The sequence below is a fragment of the Zalophus californianus genome, chromosome 10 (genome assembly GCF_009762305.2).
Source record: "Zalophus californianus isolate mZalCal1 chromosome 10, mZalCal1.pri.v2, whole genome shotgun sequence".
Taxonomy (NCBI): domain Eukaryota; kingdom Metazoa; phylum Chordata; class Mammalia; order Carnivora; family Otariidae; genus Zalophus; species Zalophus californianus.
Window position 1 is genome coordinate 26,775,935 of NC_045604.1, and position 14,532 is coordinate 26,790,466.

The 14,532-nt window shown below is 40.1% G+C and overlaps 1 pseudogene; it reads left to right on the plus strand.

Annotated features, from left to right (window-relative positions):
• Positions 1-1,319: 1,319 nt before the first annotated feature.
• Positions 1,320-1,743, plus strand: LOC113933030 (annotated as a pseudogene).
• The last annotated feature ends 12,789 nt before the right edge of the window (positions 1,744-14,532 follow it).

The window sequence follows — 14,532 nt, forward strand, 5'->3', positions numbered from 1 at the left end:
AGAACATAAGTTTTAAATGCACACATTTGGAAAACTTAAAACACATCTCTATGGACTTCTATGGAAAGAACAAGATCCATAGCTGAAATAAATAATTCAAGATACTGAGTATTGTTTAATATATGATTACCACTTATGTAATCATATATTACATTTGTGTATATGTATTGCAGGTATATATAAAAATTATTTGGAAATATACCCCCAAAATTTAACACTGGGCACTTGTACTGGGGGAGTGTTTAAAACCATGTAGATGGGATCGGTAGTAGGATGGAAACTTCACTGAATACCATTTCACATTTTTCATCTGTGATTTCCAGTGAAGGCTTTAGATGTCTACAGTCCTTGCTGACATTTTAAATGCAGCCTCAAGTGAGACCCTGAGCTAAAACCACTCATCTAAGTTATTCCCAGATTCTATAGAGACTACTTGAAGATAATAAATGTTTATTGCTGGGGCGCCTGGGTGGCTCAGTCGTTAAGTGTCTGCCTTCAGCTCAGGTAATGATCCCAGGGTCCTGGGATCGAGCCCCACATCGGGTTCCCTGCTCAACGGAAAGCTTCTTCTTCTTCTTCTTCTTCTTTTTTTTTAAAGATTTTATTCATTTATTTGAGAGAGAGAATGAGAGATAGAGAGCAGGAGAGGGAAGAGGGTCAGAGGGAGAAGCAGACTCCCCGCTGAGCAGGGAGCCCGATGTGGGACTCGATCTGGGGACTCCAGGATCATGACCTGAGCCGAAGGCAGTCGCTTAACCAACTGAGCCACCCAGGCCCCCTCAGCGGAAAGCTTCTTTCTCCCTCTCCCAATCCCCCTTGCTTTGTATTCCCTCTCTCACTGTGTCTCTCTCTGTCAAATAAATAAATAAAATCTTTGAAAAAAAATGTTTATTGCTTTCAGCTGCTAAGTTAGTAATTTGTTAGGCAATAGATAACTAATACACCAGACCTCATAAATGTTTTCGGTTGGAATTTCTGTTGCCCATGTGGTTAGAAAAGTTTTTTTTTTTTTAAAGATTTTATTTATTTATTTGACAGAGAGAGACACAGCGAGAGCAGGAACACAAGCAGGGGGAGTGGGAGAGGGAGAAGCAGGTCTCCTGCCGAGCAGGGAGCCTGATGCGGGACTTGATCCCAGGACCCTAGGATCATGACCTGAGCCGAAGGCAGACGCTTAACGACTGAGCCACCCAGGCGCCCATGGTTAGAAAAGTTTTAAGTAGAAATATGACAACCGGCAGAAGCAAACACTTTCTTAGGAAGAGCTTATTTTTGCTGCCCTGCTTCTCTCTTTAGCTCAGGGTCACAGCACTGGCAGGATGGGCAAGTGTCACGGTCTCCATACTGCCAGGAAGTTCTACAGCCACTGACGAGATCAGAAGTGGCATGATGAACAGTACAAGAAAGCCAATTGGGTCACAGTTCTAAAGGCCAACCCTTTTGGAGGCACTTTTCCTGCAAAAGGAATTATGCTGGAAAAAGTAGGGGTTGAAGCCAAGCAGCCAAATTTTGCCATCAGGAAGTGTGTCAGAGTCCAGCTGGTCAAGAATAGCAAAAAAAAAAAAAAATTACAGTTTTTGTACTCAACGATGGTTGTTTGAATTTTATTGAGGAAAATGATGAGGTTCTGGTTGCTAGCATGCTGTTGTTGACATTCCTGGAGTTCGCTTAAAGGTTGTCAAAGTAGCCAATGTCTCTCTTTCGGCCTTATACAGAGGCAAGAAGGAAAAACCAAGATCATAAGTTTTGATGGCTAAAACATGACAATAATATATTTTCATAAACCAAAAAAAAAAAAAAAAGAAGAAGAGCTTATTTTTAACCCAAGTCTCAAAGAATTACTGAGGGTAAGTTTCAAGGTAAGTAATAGTTCACATTGAGAGCCACAAAACACCTACAAGCAAAAGATATCCTGAGTGAGAGCCAGAAAACCAATAAACAGCAAGCGCAGACAGGTAAAGACTCCATATATTGAATTTTTATCAATGAAATAATCTAAAATGATTATGTTTAATATGCTTCAAGAAATAAAAGCAGGACCAACAAACTATGAGCAGGAAAAGAAACCATAACGAACAACCAAGAAGATTTTTTTTAAAGAACAAAGTAGAACTTCTATAAATAAAAAATACATGATGTTAATTAAATAGTCAAGGATTGATTAAATAGTTGACAAGACACAATCAAAAAGAGAACCAGTGCAGTAAAAGATAGATCCAAAGAATTTATCCAGAATGCTGTCCATGGATTCAAAGAGAAAATATGAATGAAGGGTTAAGAGAAATGGAGGACAGAATGAAAAAGTCCAACATATAGCTCAGTGGAGTTCCAGAAGGAGATGATGGAGAGATTGGGGATGAAGCGATATTTGAAGATAAAGAATTTTTCAGGGTTGTTGAGAGAGATCAATCCTTAGATCCAGAAAGCCCCACAAAATCTCGAGGGAATAAATAAAATGAAATTCAAGGGCGTCTGGGTGGCTCAGTTGGTTAAGCGACTGCCTTCGGCTCAGGTCATGATCCTGGAGTCCCGGGATCGAGTCCCGCATCGGGCTCCCTGCTCAGCGGGGAGTCTGCTTCTCCCTCTGACCCTCTTCCCTCTCGTGCTCTCTATCTCTCATTCTCTCTCTCTCAAATAAATAAAAATCTTAAGAAAAAAGTGAAATTCAACAGAAACATATCACAATTTAACTGCAAATCAGAAAAGAACAAGAAACGATCTTAAAAAGCAGAGTAAGAAAGAAAGCGTATCAGAGGAAATAATACAAGTAAAAACAAAACTTAATGAAATAGAGATAAAATGACGCCATAGAGGGATCTATAAAGACAAAGCAGGTGTTAAAATAGACAAACATAACAAGATTGATAATAAATAAGATTACATATGGCTCTTTGAGGAAGAGGCAGTCGCGGCTAAAGTGGAGGTTTGGGATCATTTTCAGATGAGGATCCACAAGCAACTGATTGATTTGCACAGTCCTTCTGAGATTGTTAAGCAGATTACTTCCATTAGTACTGAGTCAGGAGTTGAGGTGGAAGTCACCATTGCAAATGCTTAAATCAACCTTTTAAATAAATTGATTATCAGTTGTTAAAAAAAAAAGATTACATATGAATAATACCAGGAATGAAAAGGGGGACATAATTCTTTTTTTTTTTTTAAAGATTTTATTTATTTATTCATGAGAGACAGAGAGAGAGAGAGAGAGGCAGAGGGAGAAGCAGGCTCCCAAGGAGCAGGGAGCCCGATGCGGGACTCGATCCCAGGACCCTGGGATCATGACCTGAGCCGAAGGCAGACGCTTAACCATCTGAGCCACCCAGGTGCCCTGGGACATAATTCTCTTAAAGTCTTTAAATATTATAGAAACTATCATGAACTTTATGTCAATAAATTAGTACACTTAAGTGAAATGGATAACATATTAGGATATGTTTGGCTTCATGTAAGAGAATACCTGATTGATAGTTGTTTGAGTAATAAGACATTTAATTAAAATATAGATGGATCTGGGGCAGACAGACAAATGCTTTCACATAGGTTTGGAACTAATCATTTTCCATACAACTTTTTTTTAAAGTAAAACATTCATATAGAGAAAAGTGTACAAATTAAGTATATATCTCAAAATAATTTTTTCACAAAGTGAACACATCCAAGTAACCATCACCCAGATCAAAATATGGAGCATTACTATACAACAGAAGCCTCCTTGTGGCAGTAATAATTTAAAGCTTAAACCTCAAAAGTTCTTTTAGTCCATATGGATTCAGCTGGCTTGTATTTTAAAAGCACAAACATTTTCCTGCCCACCAAGTACTAAAAGAGCTACGAATTAAAATGTTTATTTGCCCCTAGAATTCACATTCTTGCCTCAGCTATGCCCACTAACTGTGTTCTCTAGATCCACCTGTGTGTGCTGAGGTTTCCAAGAAGTCCACACATGTGGACCGAGACCAGTGCCACGGTCAAAGTTTTGGGATGCAGCAGTAGTGCACACCCTGAGGTCACCTGAGGCCACTGAAGTCTATGCAGCAGCTTTGCCAAAGGGTGTATTGTCTTGCTAGGGACCATGTCTTTCCTTAAGGTCCAGTGTGTGCAGCTTTGCTCTGTAGAAGTATAAGCTGTAATATCCTGACATAAGCTGTAGTCACCTGCCAAGGTCAAAATGTGAGGTGGCTTAAGACTGAAAGCCTCTTGCAGAAGTTAAAAGCTATATCTATACAACTGTAAAAACTCACCTGGCTTTAATATAACCTCTTACATTGCCCAAATCAAAATCTCCTGAGTATACTCTAAAGTCTAAAGCTCAAAGATACTTACCCTACTTCATAAACGCCTCTCCAGTAGATATTTTGTCACCCAGAATTTAAATCCCTATTTATTCACCAATGTTCACACCCAACATTTCAGATGTTGGGGGCTTTGAGGTTACACCCCTAAAATGTCAGTCTGTTTATTCCAGAGGCAAGGCCTGCCCCTGCATCTCTTACAGCATGTGAGACAACAATAATCAGAAGATTCTACTCTTTATCAGCAAGGCAGCTTCCTAGATAAGGGATATCTGTGCCCACTTCCCCAAACTTATGACTTAGGTAATCCCCCACTCCTCCTTCCAGGGAAGCTAAGAGTGAAGGAGAAGAGAGAGGCCAGGAAAATTATCCTAGTGAACCTCTCCTCACAGTGAAGGAAACACCAAGTGATGGAGAAATGTACTCTCCCCAAACCAATTAAAGTATATCAGAAAACCATGCCTCAGAAGTGAGGCTATGATCTCATGCTAGCAGGCCAAAGTTCCTCTAGGAGAATGTGTACCAGACCCAGGGAAGAGAGTCAGGACTTAATGCACACGACTTGCCAAAAAGCTAGAGCTTTGAGAAGGTGCTCAGAAAAGCTAAAAGCAAGCGGTAATGGAGCCAAGGAAAATCCACAATTCCTGCTCTGTCTGAAAATAGCTAGGTCTTTATTAGTCTATAAGAAGTCATGTTCTCTACAAAAAGGGAGCAAAAGGTCATAAAGAGGAAACAAAGGAGATGAAAGGACAGTACATGAAATACAAAGGCCACAAGAGAGATGAAAAGGGAGTTGGGTAAGGCATGGGAGAACTACAGAAAATCTACACATTAATATACAACAAAAAGAGGCTAAGAACTCACATTATAGACAATGCAATAAATGATGTAAAGGACAAATATGAGAAAGTCCCTTAAAATGTGGAGGAAAAGGAGAAAGGATGAAATAATAAGAGAAAAGATGACAGCAATAGAGGACAAAGAACAGATTGATTGATTTTTTTTTAAGTTTTATTTATTTAAGTAATCTCTACACCCAATATGGGGCTCAAACTCATGACCCTGAGATCAAGAGTCACATGCTGTACAGACTGAACCAGCCAGGCATCCTGACAAAGAACATATTTAAATCAAGAATTACTGCTGTTCTGGGGTACCTGGCTGGCTCAGTTGGTGGAGCATGTGACTCTTGAACTCAGGGTGGGCGTGAGTTCTCTATACCCATGTTGGGTATAGAGATTACTTAAAATAAAATCTTAAAAAAAAAAAAAAGAGTTACTGCTGTTCCTAAGGGAGGAAAAATGAACAAGAAGTCAAAATTGAAAGTTTTTGGAACTAGAAAAAACCTGAGTATTAAGACTAAAGGGGATCACCATGTTGAATGAAAATGAACAAATAGACCTACATAGACATACTCCGGCAAAATTTTTTTAATTACAAAAAAAAAATGCTACAACCTAAAGAAAATAAATAGGTTAGCTATAAAGAAAAAATTTTATGTTTGATTTTAACTTTTTCTGGAATACTAAATATAGTGGAGCAACATGTACAGAATTTTTAAGGGAAAATTATCTGACATAGCCATAAGTCAGCAAAAAACATGTACAAAACCAGACATTTTTGAAGTGTAGTCCATGGACTCCTTGGGGTCTTTTTTTTTTTTAACATTTATTTATTTATTTGAGAGAGAGAGAGAGAGAGATAGCGAGAGACAGCACAAGGGGAGAGGAGAGGGAGAAGCAGGCTCCCCGCTGAGCAGGGAGCCCGGCATGGGCCTGGATCCCAGGACCCTGGAATCACGACCTGAGCCGAAGGCAGACGCCTAACTGACTGAGCCACCCAGGTGCCCTGACTCCTTGGGTTTTAGAAATCTTTCCAGGGTATCTACAAGATCAAAGCTATTTTTGAAATAATACTAAGTCATTATTTGACTTTTTACTTTGTTAATATTTGCACTGTCGATGCAAAAGCAAGAGTTAAAATTGCTGGCAGCTTGGCACAAATCAATGCCATGTACCAACTGTACTAGTAATTATGTTCTTCACCACCACATACTCCCATGTGTCCTTGATGAAACAATAAAAAATATTAATTTTACTAAATCTTGAATCTTAAATGCACTTTTTAAAATATTCTGTGCAGCAAATGGGAAGTATATATAATGCACTGCTGCTGTTTAGTGAAGTATGATGGTCGTCTTGAGGAAAAGCATTTGTGCAATTGGGTTACAAGCTGAACTAGCTACTTTTTTCATGTACTACCATCTTTACTTGAAAGAAGGACACACAAATCATTGTTATTGAGACTTAGGTACTGGTAGACGTTTTTTTGAAAATGTACGAAATGAGCTTATCGCTTCAAAGAAAACAATTGACTATATTTTGCCATTAAAAATTTTGCGATTTCAAGTGAAAATTAAAATATTAGAAAAACTGTATCTGCTACTCCGAGCTCAGATCTTTACTACTTAAAGACTTTTCTGATGAGATCAGTGGTAATGTAAATGAAAGTGATTTTTAAAAATATTGATTAATACTCTATGTTAACATTTGGAAGACAGGCATAACTCAGTGGACCAATAATTTCCAAATGACCAAATGCATGATGTTACAAAATTATGCCTGGGTAAAAAATCCATTCAATGTGAAAGATGAATCAATAGATTCTAATTTAACAGAGCATGAACGTTCACTGATATGGTTTTAAATTCCACATTGAAATTAATCTTTAGGAAACTACTATTTGCTGAATTCTGGTACAGTATCAAAGAAGAATATCCAAAATTACCTCAAAAGATTATTAAAATACTCCCCTTCTTCAAAATACTTTTCCCTTTTCCAATTACATATTGGTGTGAGGCCAGATTTTCTTCATATATTCCAACTAAAACAACATATTACAACAGATTGGATGCAGAAATGTATGAGCTTCTATTAAGATAGACATTAAACATTTGCAAAACAGTATTTTATAACCAACCAAATGAATGTTCCTGAGTGAAGACAAATGTATTCTTAGATATGTAAGGGCTCAGTAAATAGACATACCTGCCCTTCTTAAAAGAGATAGCTTGTTTTTTTTTTAAAGATTTTATTTATGTATTTATGTATTTATTTGAGAGAATCAGCGTGCAGCAGGTGGGGGGTGGTGGCGCGAGGGCTGAAGGGGAGGGAGAGAAAAATCCCAAAGGGACTCCTGCTGAGTTCGGAGTCCATTCAGGGCTCTATCCCAGGACCCCGAGATCATGACCTGAGCTGAAACCAAGAGTTGGATGCTCAAATGAGGCACCCAGGTGCCCCTTAAAAATTACTTTAGGATTTATTTCTGCCATTAAATATATGAATAATTATGACCTCAAGAATAGAGAAATTGGGTGATAAAAGGATTGTTTTGTGAATTATAAATTGCCTCCAAATTATATGTACTATGGTTGGAAAGGAGCAGTTCCTCAAAAGGGGGAAGGGATGTTAGACAAACCAAAAACTAGGAATCAGCGCATCACCTTATGGAAGCCCCTCTGTTTAGAATGTTCACCTCCTTCTTTGCTCATCCAAATCCCATTATATTTCAAGATAAAGTTCAGATCCCACGTAGAAGCTCAGTACTGGAAAGGAGCAGGAGAGAGGAAAATCATTTATATTGAGACCTATTATTATGTACCTGTCTGGGGGTTCAAAATTCATTCACATTTAATCCTTATAGAAAACCAGAAGACTAGGGTTTTTTGTGGTTTTTTTTTTTTTTTGAGATTTTATTTATTTGACAGAGAGAGACACAGAGAGAGAGGGAACACAAGCAGGGGGAGTGGGAGAGGGGGAAGCAGGCTTCCTGCCGAGCAGAGAGCCCGATGTGGGGCTTGATCCCAGGACCCTGGGACCATGACCTGAGCCCAAGGCAGACGCTTGAGGACTGAGCCACCCAGGTGCCCCAGAAGACTAGGTTTTGCTATCCCTATTTTATAGACAAAGAAATCAAAGTTCAAAGAGATTAAACCACTTGCCCATTGTCATCCTACTAGCTAGAGGTAGAATTTGGATGCAAACCCAGATCTTTTTTACTGTGACTTTCATGACCTTTGCATTTCACTATACTGTCTTAAAGCTCATTTTATTTAATCTAAGTAAGCCCTGCCCAATCTGCTCTTTAAATCCTCATCAAGACATCCCCATGAATGGTTAACAGCCCAATCCCCTCCAGGAACAAAGAATTCCACACATTTTAATGCTGTCCATTATATCCATTGACTGCACTAAAAAGTTTCTTCTCAATATTAAGCTGACATAGTTCTTCTGAAACCCTTATGCATAAATCTTAATAATACCCTTTGGGGTTATGCATAATGAACTAGTGAGAGAGACCATTAGTGGGATATTGATTCTCTTCTTCTTTTAAATGTTTTATTTCTTTATTATTATTTTTTAAAGTAGGCCCCACACCCAATGTGGGGCCTTGAACTCATGACACTGAGATCAAGAGTCACATGCTCCATCCACTGAGCCAGTCAGGTGCCCCTCTTCTTCTTTTACATAGGAATAGAATTTTTTGCCTCAGCACAGAGGCAGATGTACCGTGAAGCTAATGAAACTGAAGCTTTAGAGCCCCTCACCTGCTGGGGCCCTGGCAGATGCTGGGAGCTGTGGAGTGTTCTAGATGGAGAGGGGAACAGATTGAAATTAGGAAGCATTTCTGAGGAATTAGCTAAAGAAATCTCAGAAGAAAGGGACCCGAAACTCCAAAGCGCCAATAATTTATGGTAATTTCTTTTCTCATACTTAACAAATATTTTTGTATCTAATTTTATACTGGAAACTTTGTATTATTTTCCTTAAAGAGGATTCCAAAACTTGTATCCAGTCTCACAAACTCTGGACCGGACCCTTGGTTTGATCCATATTTTCACTACTGTATTTATATTTGGGTAATTTACATGAGAGAGATTAATCCTATCTTGTTTAACCTATTATTAGTTTGGATCTCAATCACAGTAGTCAGACCAATTTCGTGATACAGAATGCTGAAGTTTCATTGTGCCATGGCGATAAAAGACCACCTCTGCTCTACTATCAGCACCAGAGTCAACTGACCCAGGGGAGGCCTGACGCAGGCCAGGCCAATAATTCCTTGTCTGTGATTTCTGAACTTGGACTGGAGAGTCAGTCTCCCTGGTTACCCGCACTTTAAGCTGTAGAGCATGGGATCACCTGGCAACTGTGTCTCTTTACAATTGTGTTTCATTACTTCCATAGGGAAGAAGTCAGTATGCACTAAGAGAACATAGGGAAAAGGGAAGAAAGGATGAGTGCTATAGAATTTCTGTCTTTTCAGTTATTCCTTCAGCCCAACTGCATTTTTTGCCCCCCCCCCTTTTTTTAAGATTTTTATTTATTTATTTGACAGAGAGAGACAGAGAGAGAGAGCACAAGTAGGGGGAGCAGCAGAGGGAGAAGCAGGCTCCTCGCTGAGCAGGGAGCCTGATGAAGGGCTCAATGCCAGGACCCTGTGATCATGACTGAGCCGAAGGCAACTGTTCAACCGACTGAGCCACGCAGGCGCCCCCATTTTTGCCCTTCTTGTACAGTTTGGTTCATCAATTCTTCCTTGACCAGGAGAATTACACCAATAAATTCCTGGTTTTGTCTAAGCTAGCTTTGTTTTTTTTTTTTAAAGATTTTATTTATTTATTTTGACAGAGAGAGACACAGCGAGAGAGAGAACACAAGCAGAGGGAGTGGGAGAGGGAGAAGCAGGCTCTCTGCTGAGCAGGGTGCCTGATGTGGGGCTCGATCCCAGGACCCTGGGATCATGACCTGAGCCAAAGGCAGATGCTTAACGACTGAGCCACCCAGGAGCCCCACTGTCTAAGCTAGTTAAGTAGGGTTTCTGTCTCTTGTAACCAAGAGGCCTGCCTGGCTGGCTGTCGGTAGAGCATGTGACTCCTGATCTCAGGGTCATGAGTTCAAGCCCCACACTGGGTGCGGAGTCTACTTGAAAATAAATAACTAAAATAAAACTCATTATGTACTCTCATAATGTATATATGAAGCAAGCCAGGAAAAGGGCTCAGGAACTCCCAGCCTGTACCTTTTCATGTTAACAATTTGCCTGTGACTCTAAATCTCCTGAGCACCTAAATTCATGGATCCAACGGCCTGACAGGATATCTCAAAGGTACCTCAAAACCATCGTCATCTTTCTTCTCAAACCTTTGCCTTCAGGGTTCCGCATCACAGTAAATGGCATCACTACTCACATTTGGTGCCCAAGTCTCAAACTTGGATGAGGTCCATGCATTATAAAATGTAATGTGTCCTGGCTCCTGCCTATATACTACTCCTGCCTCCGTTCTCTACCTCCAGCCACATGGTTTATCTAAAATTAATGAGGTAACATCTCCCTTTCCGCTAGTGGTCCTCCACTTTATGCATTTTTGCATAGAACTTTCCTATGTAAAACCATAACTCCTACATAAAGTACTCAAAATGGAGAGCTATGGAAGCCCCTATAGCCACAGGCCCCCTGCCTTTCCTGCTCTTCTGTCTGTAACAGATACAGTTTTAAGAGATAATCCTTATGTATCTAAGAGTTTGAAACAAATGGGGTAAAAACAGAAAAAAACCATAGAGATCATAGTTTTGTGTGATATGTGTCAAAGACCACACTGACTTAATTTTACATGGGATGACTTCAGTAGGGCCCAAACTTACTTAGCAAGTAAATGATTGGACCTCTGTTGCCACTCTGGCAAGAAAGTGATCCTGCATGTCCCTTGCTTCTTCTTCTTTTTTTTTTTTTTAAAGGATACCTCTAGGTTCAAATCTTTTTTTTTAAAGATTTTATTTATTTATTCATAAGAGAGAGAGAGAGAGAGAGGCAGAGGGAGAAGCAGGCTCCCCACTGAGCAGGGAGCCCAATGTGGGACTTGATCCCAGGACCCTGGGATCATGACCCAAGCCGAAGGCAGAAGCTCAGCCATCTGAGCCACCCAGGCGCCCATGTCCCTTGCTTCTTCATCCTGCTCCTTTCCTAATCAAAATCTCACACAGGAGCATCTAAATGGTGAGCCTACTTTCATGCCTATGCCTTAGTTACAAGAGTCACTGAGATAGTGAGGAGCTATCTTCTACTTTAGTGAAGTAGGACTCATAATGTCAGAGGAAACAGGTAAAAAAAAAAAAAAAAAACCCACAAGGGAAGACTGATCAAAAAATGCTGGAAACCTCAAAGTATGGTCTGCAGATCATGGCTTAACCCAGTCATCTTGTGGCATTCCCCTGGCGATTGAGATTGTTTTGCAATAGGCCCCTGGCCCATTTCACACCAATGAGATGTTGGGGAGATTTCCAACAGTTGTTGTAAGAGAAAATCTCTCATCTTAAAGGTGTATTGGGAGCTAGCTGCGTCTTTTTCTGGACAATATGGTTTATGGGTGAGGTTTGGAATTACTGCAGCAATGCTGGCACTATGAGAAAAGCTATGTCCTGAACACAGCTAGCACAGAAGGATGCCAGGCGGGGATATGGGAAGAAAGTGAGAAACTGAACTTCACCAATCCCAAAGACTGTGCATTATACCTCTGTGAGGTATAGTGTGAGCCAATAAATCATCTTTATCATTTCAGCCTGTTTTGTCTAAATTGTCCAAAAAAACACGTATCTGACAAAGGATTTGTATCCATAATATATAAACAACTCTCAAAGCTCAACCATAAAATAACTAATAACCCAATTAAGAAAATGGGCAAAAGATTTGAAGAGACACTTCATAAGGGAAAATATACAGATGACAAATAAGCACAAGAAAAGGTGATCAACACCATTAGCTATCAGGAGCAAATTCCAGCCACAATGAGAAACTACTACACATCTATTAGAATAAAATTAAAAATCTGACAATACCAAGTGCTGACAGAGATGCATAGCAAGCATAATTCTCACATAATGCTGGTGGGAATGCAAAATGGAACAGCCATTTTGGAAAACAGTTTGACAGGGTTTTTTTTTGTTTTCCTTCTTCTTACTAAAGACTATATTTCTTGAGCAGTTTTAGGTTCACAGACAGCTTCTTTTATTTATTTATTTATTTATTTATTTAAAGATTTTATTTATTTATTTGACAGAGAGAGACACGCAAGAGAGGGAACACAAGCAGGGGGAGTGGGAGAGGGAGAAGCAGGCTCCCCGCCGAGCAGGGAGCCCGATGTGGGGCTCGATCCCAGGACCCTGGGATCATGACCTGAGCCGAAGGCAGACGCTTAATGACTGCGCCACCCAGGCGCCCCCACAGACAGCTTCTTTTTAAGTTAAACATACAGTTACCATATGGTTCAGCAATCCCTCTCTTAGGTATTTATCCAAGAGAGATGAAAATTTATATTTACACAAAAACTTGTACACAGGGGCACCTGGGTGGTACAGTCGGTTGGGCATCTGCCTTCGGCTCAGGCAATTTTCCCGGGGTCCTGGGATCCAGCCCCACATGCAGCTCCCTCCTGAGCAGGGAGCCCGCTTCTCCCTCTGCCCGCCATTCCCCCGTTTGTGCTCTTTCTCTCTGGCAATTAAATGAAACCTTAAAAATAAAAAAGAACCACTTGTACATACATGTTTATGGTGGCTTTATTCATAATGACAAAAAATTGGAAACAACCCGAATGTCCTTCAGTGGGTAGAAGGATAAACAAACTATGATGCCTCTGTGGAATGTAATACCCCTCAGCAATAAAAGCCTTGGATACATGCAACAACATGGATGACTCTCAAATGCATTATGGTAAGTGAGAGAAGTCATATGTGAAAGGCTACATATGTATGATTCCACTTATAATACAAAAGTATAGCGATATAAGGCAGATCAGTGGTTGTCTAGGGTTGGGAGAGAGATGGGGTGGGGGCAGGTTGACTGCAAAAGGGCAGCAGGAAGGAATTTGTGGGAAGGGAAGGATGAAACTTCTATATCTTAACTGTGGTGGTGTTTACATAACTTTACATGTGTCAAAACTCATAGACATGTGTGCACACACAAAAGTGAATTTTATTATATGTAAAATTTTAAACGTGAATAATTAAAAAAAAAGTTCTGTCTCTCCAATCTGTTCGATGAAGCAGAGTTCCAACCCTCAGGGAAATTTTAGTGTAATCGGTAAAATGAAGGTGCCTGCTGTAAGAAACAGTCTAATATAAGGTGCACACAACTAAATGTATATAAAAAATAGACAAGTACAGATGCATGCAACTTCAAAAATTAATACACATAGGTATTAGAATAAATATAGCGAAGTAAAGTTAGTGGGACAAAGTCTCCTGGAAAGGCTAAGCAGAGGTTATAAGGGTGAAATCATGCAAGGATCTAAAAGCACTTAGGAAAGTATTAAGATTTATTAAAGTACAGATTTCATAATTTTCTTTGTATCTCCTACAAGACCTAGCATAATATTTACATATCGTTGGTGCTTCATAAATAATTTTTGTTTATTCTTGTTTGTTGCATATGATTGATAAATAAAATAAATTGTTCAAAGGAGTGGAAAGACATTCAAGTCAAAAGGGAGTGTCCAGAAGAAGTTTTTATTAGTTCCAGACCTGGTCAGATCCCAAGGACTTTCCCTTTGTTATGGGCAAAGACCGGGGTGGGGGGTCACCTTGTAAAGTATTGATCCAGAACAACTGAGGTCCTGCTTTTGTCTACGGCATGGTTTGCCGTTTGAGTAACTCGTATCAATCTTATGCTCCCTGTTCTACACAAAGATGTAGGTTCTGATGGGTATAAAAACACACTCTCCCAGCTCCCTGGGGTGGGCAAACTTCCTGCAGCAGCCCCCTCTGCTTGCCTTCCTCTCCTGCTTGAGTGCTGGGCTCAGTGTTCTGCAGAAACCAGTACTGATGGTATCTCTTGTCCCAGATCTGCAAGGGCCCTCTCAGCTGTAGATTGGTGACATGACAATTAACCTTCAAAGTAGCCTGATCCCAGGTACGGGGCACATAGCAACAACCACCTCCGGAAAGTTAGCATCTTACGAGCCCGCTAGTACCCCACAAATCCGGTACCGAAACTGTTTAATTAACTGTCTTTACTCACTCTGCCAGGACTGTAAAAGCCCTTGACTTCTCCCCAACAAAGGGGTCCCTTTGCCACAAGCACAGGCTACAGTGTGTAAATTAATTAAATTAATTCTATTCAAACAGATCCTGTTGTTCCCTTTCCTTAGCGTACCTCCTAGGGGAACACTTGTCCTGCACACTAGACT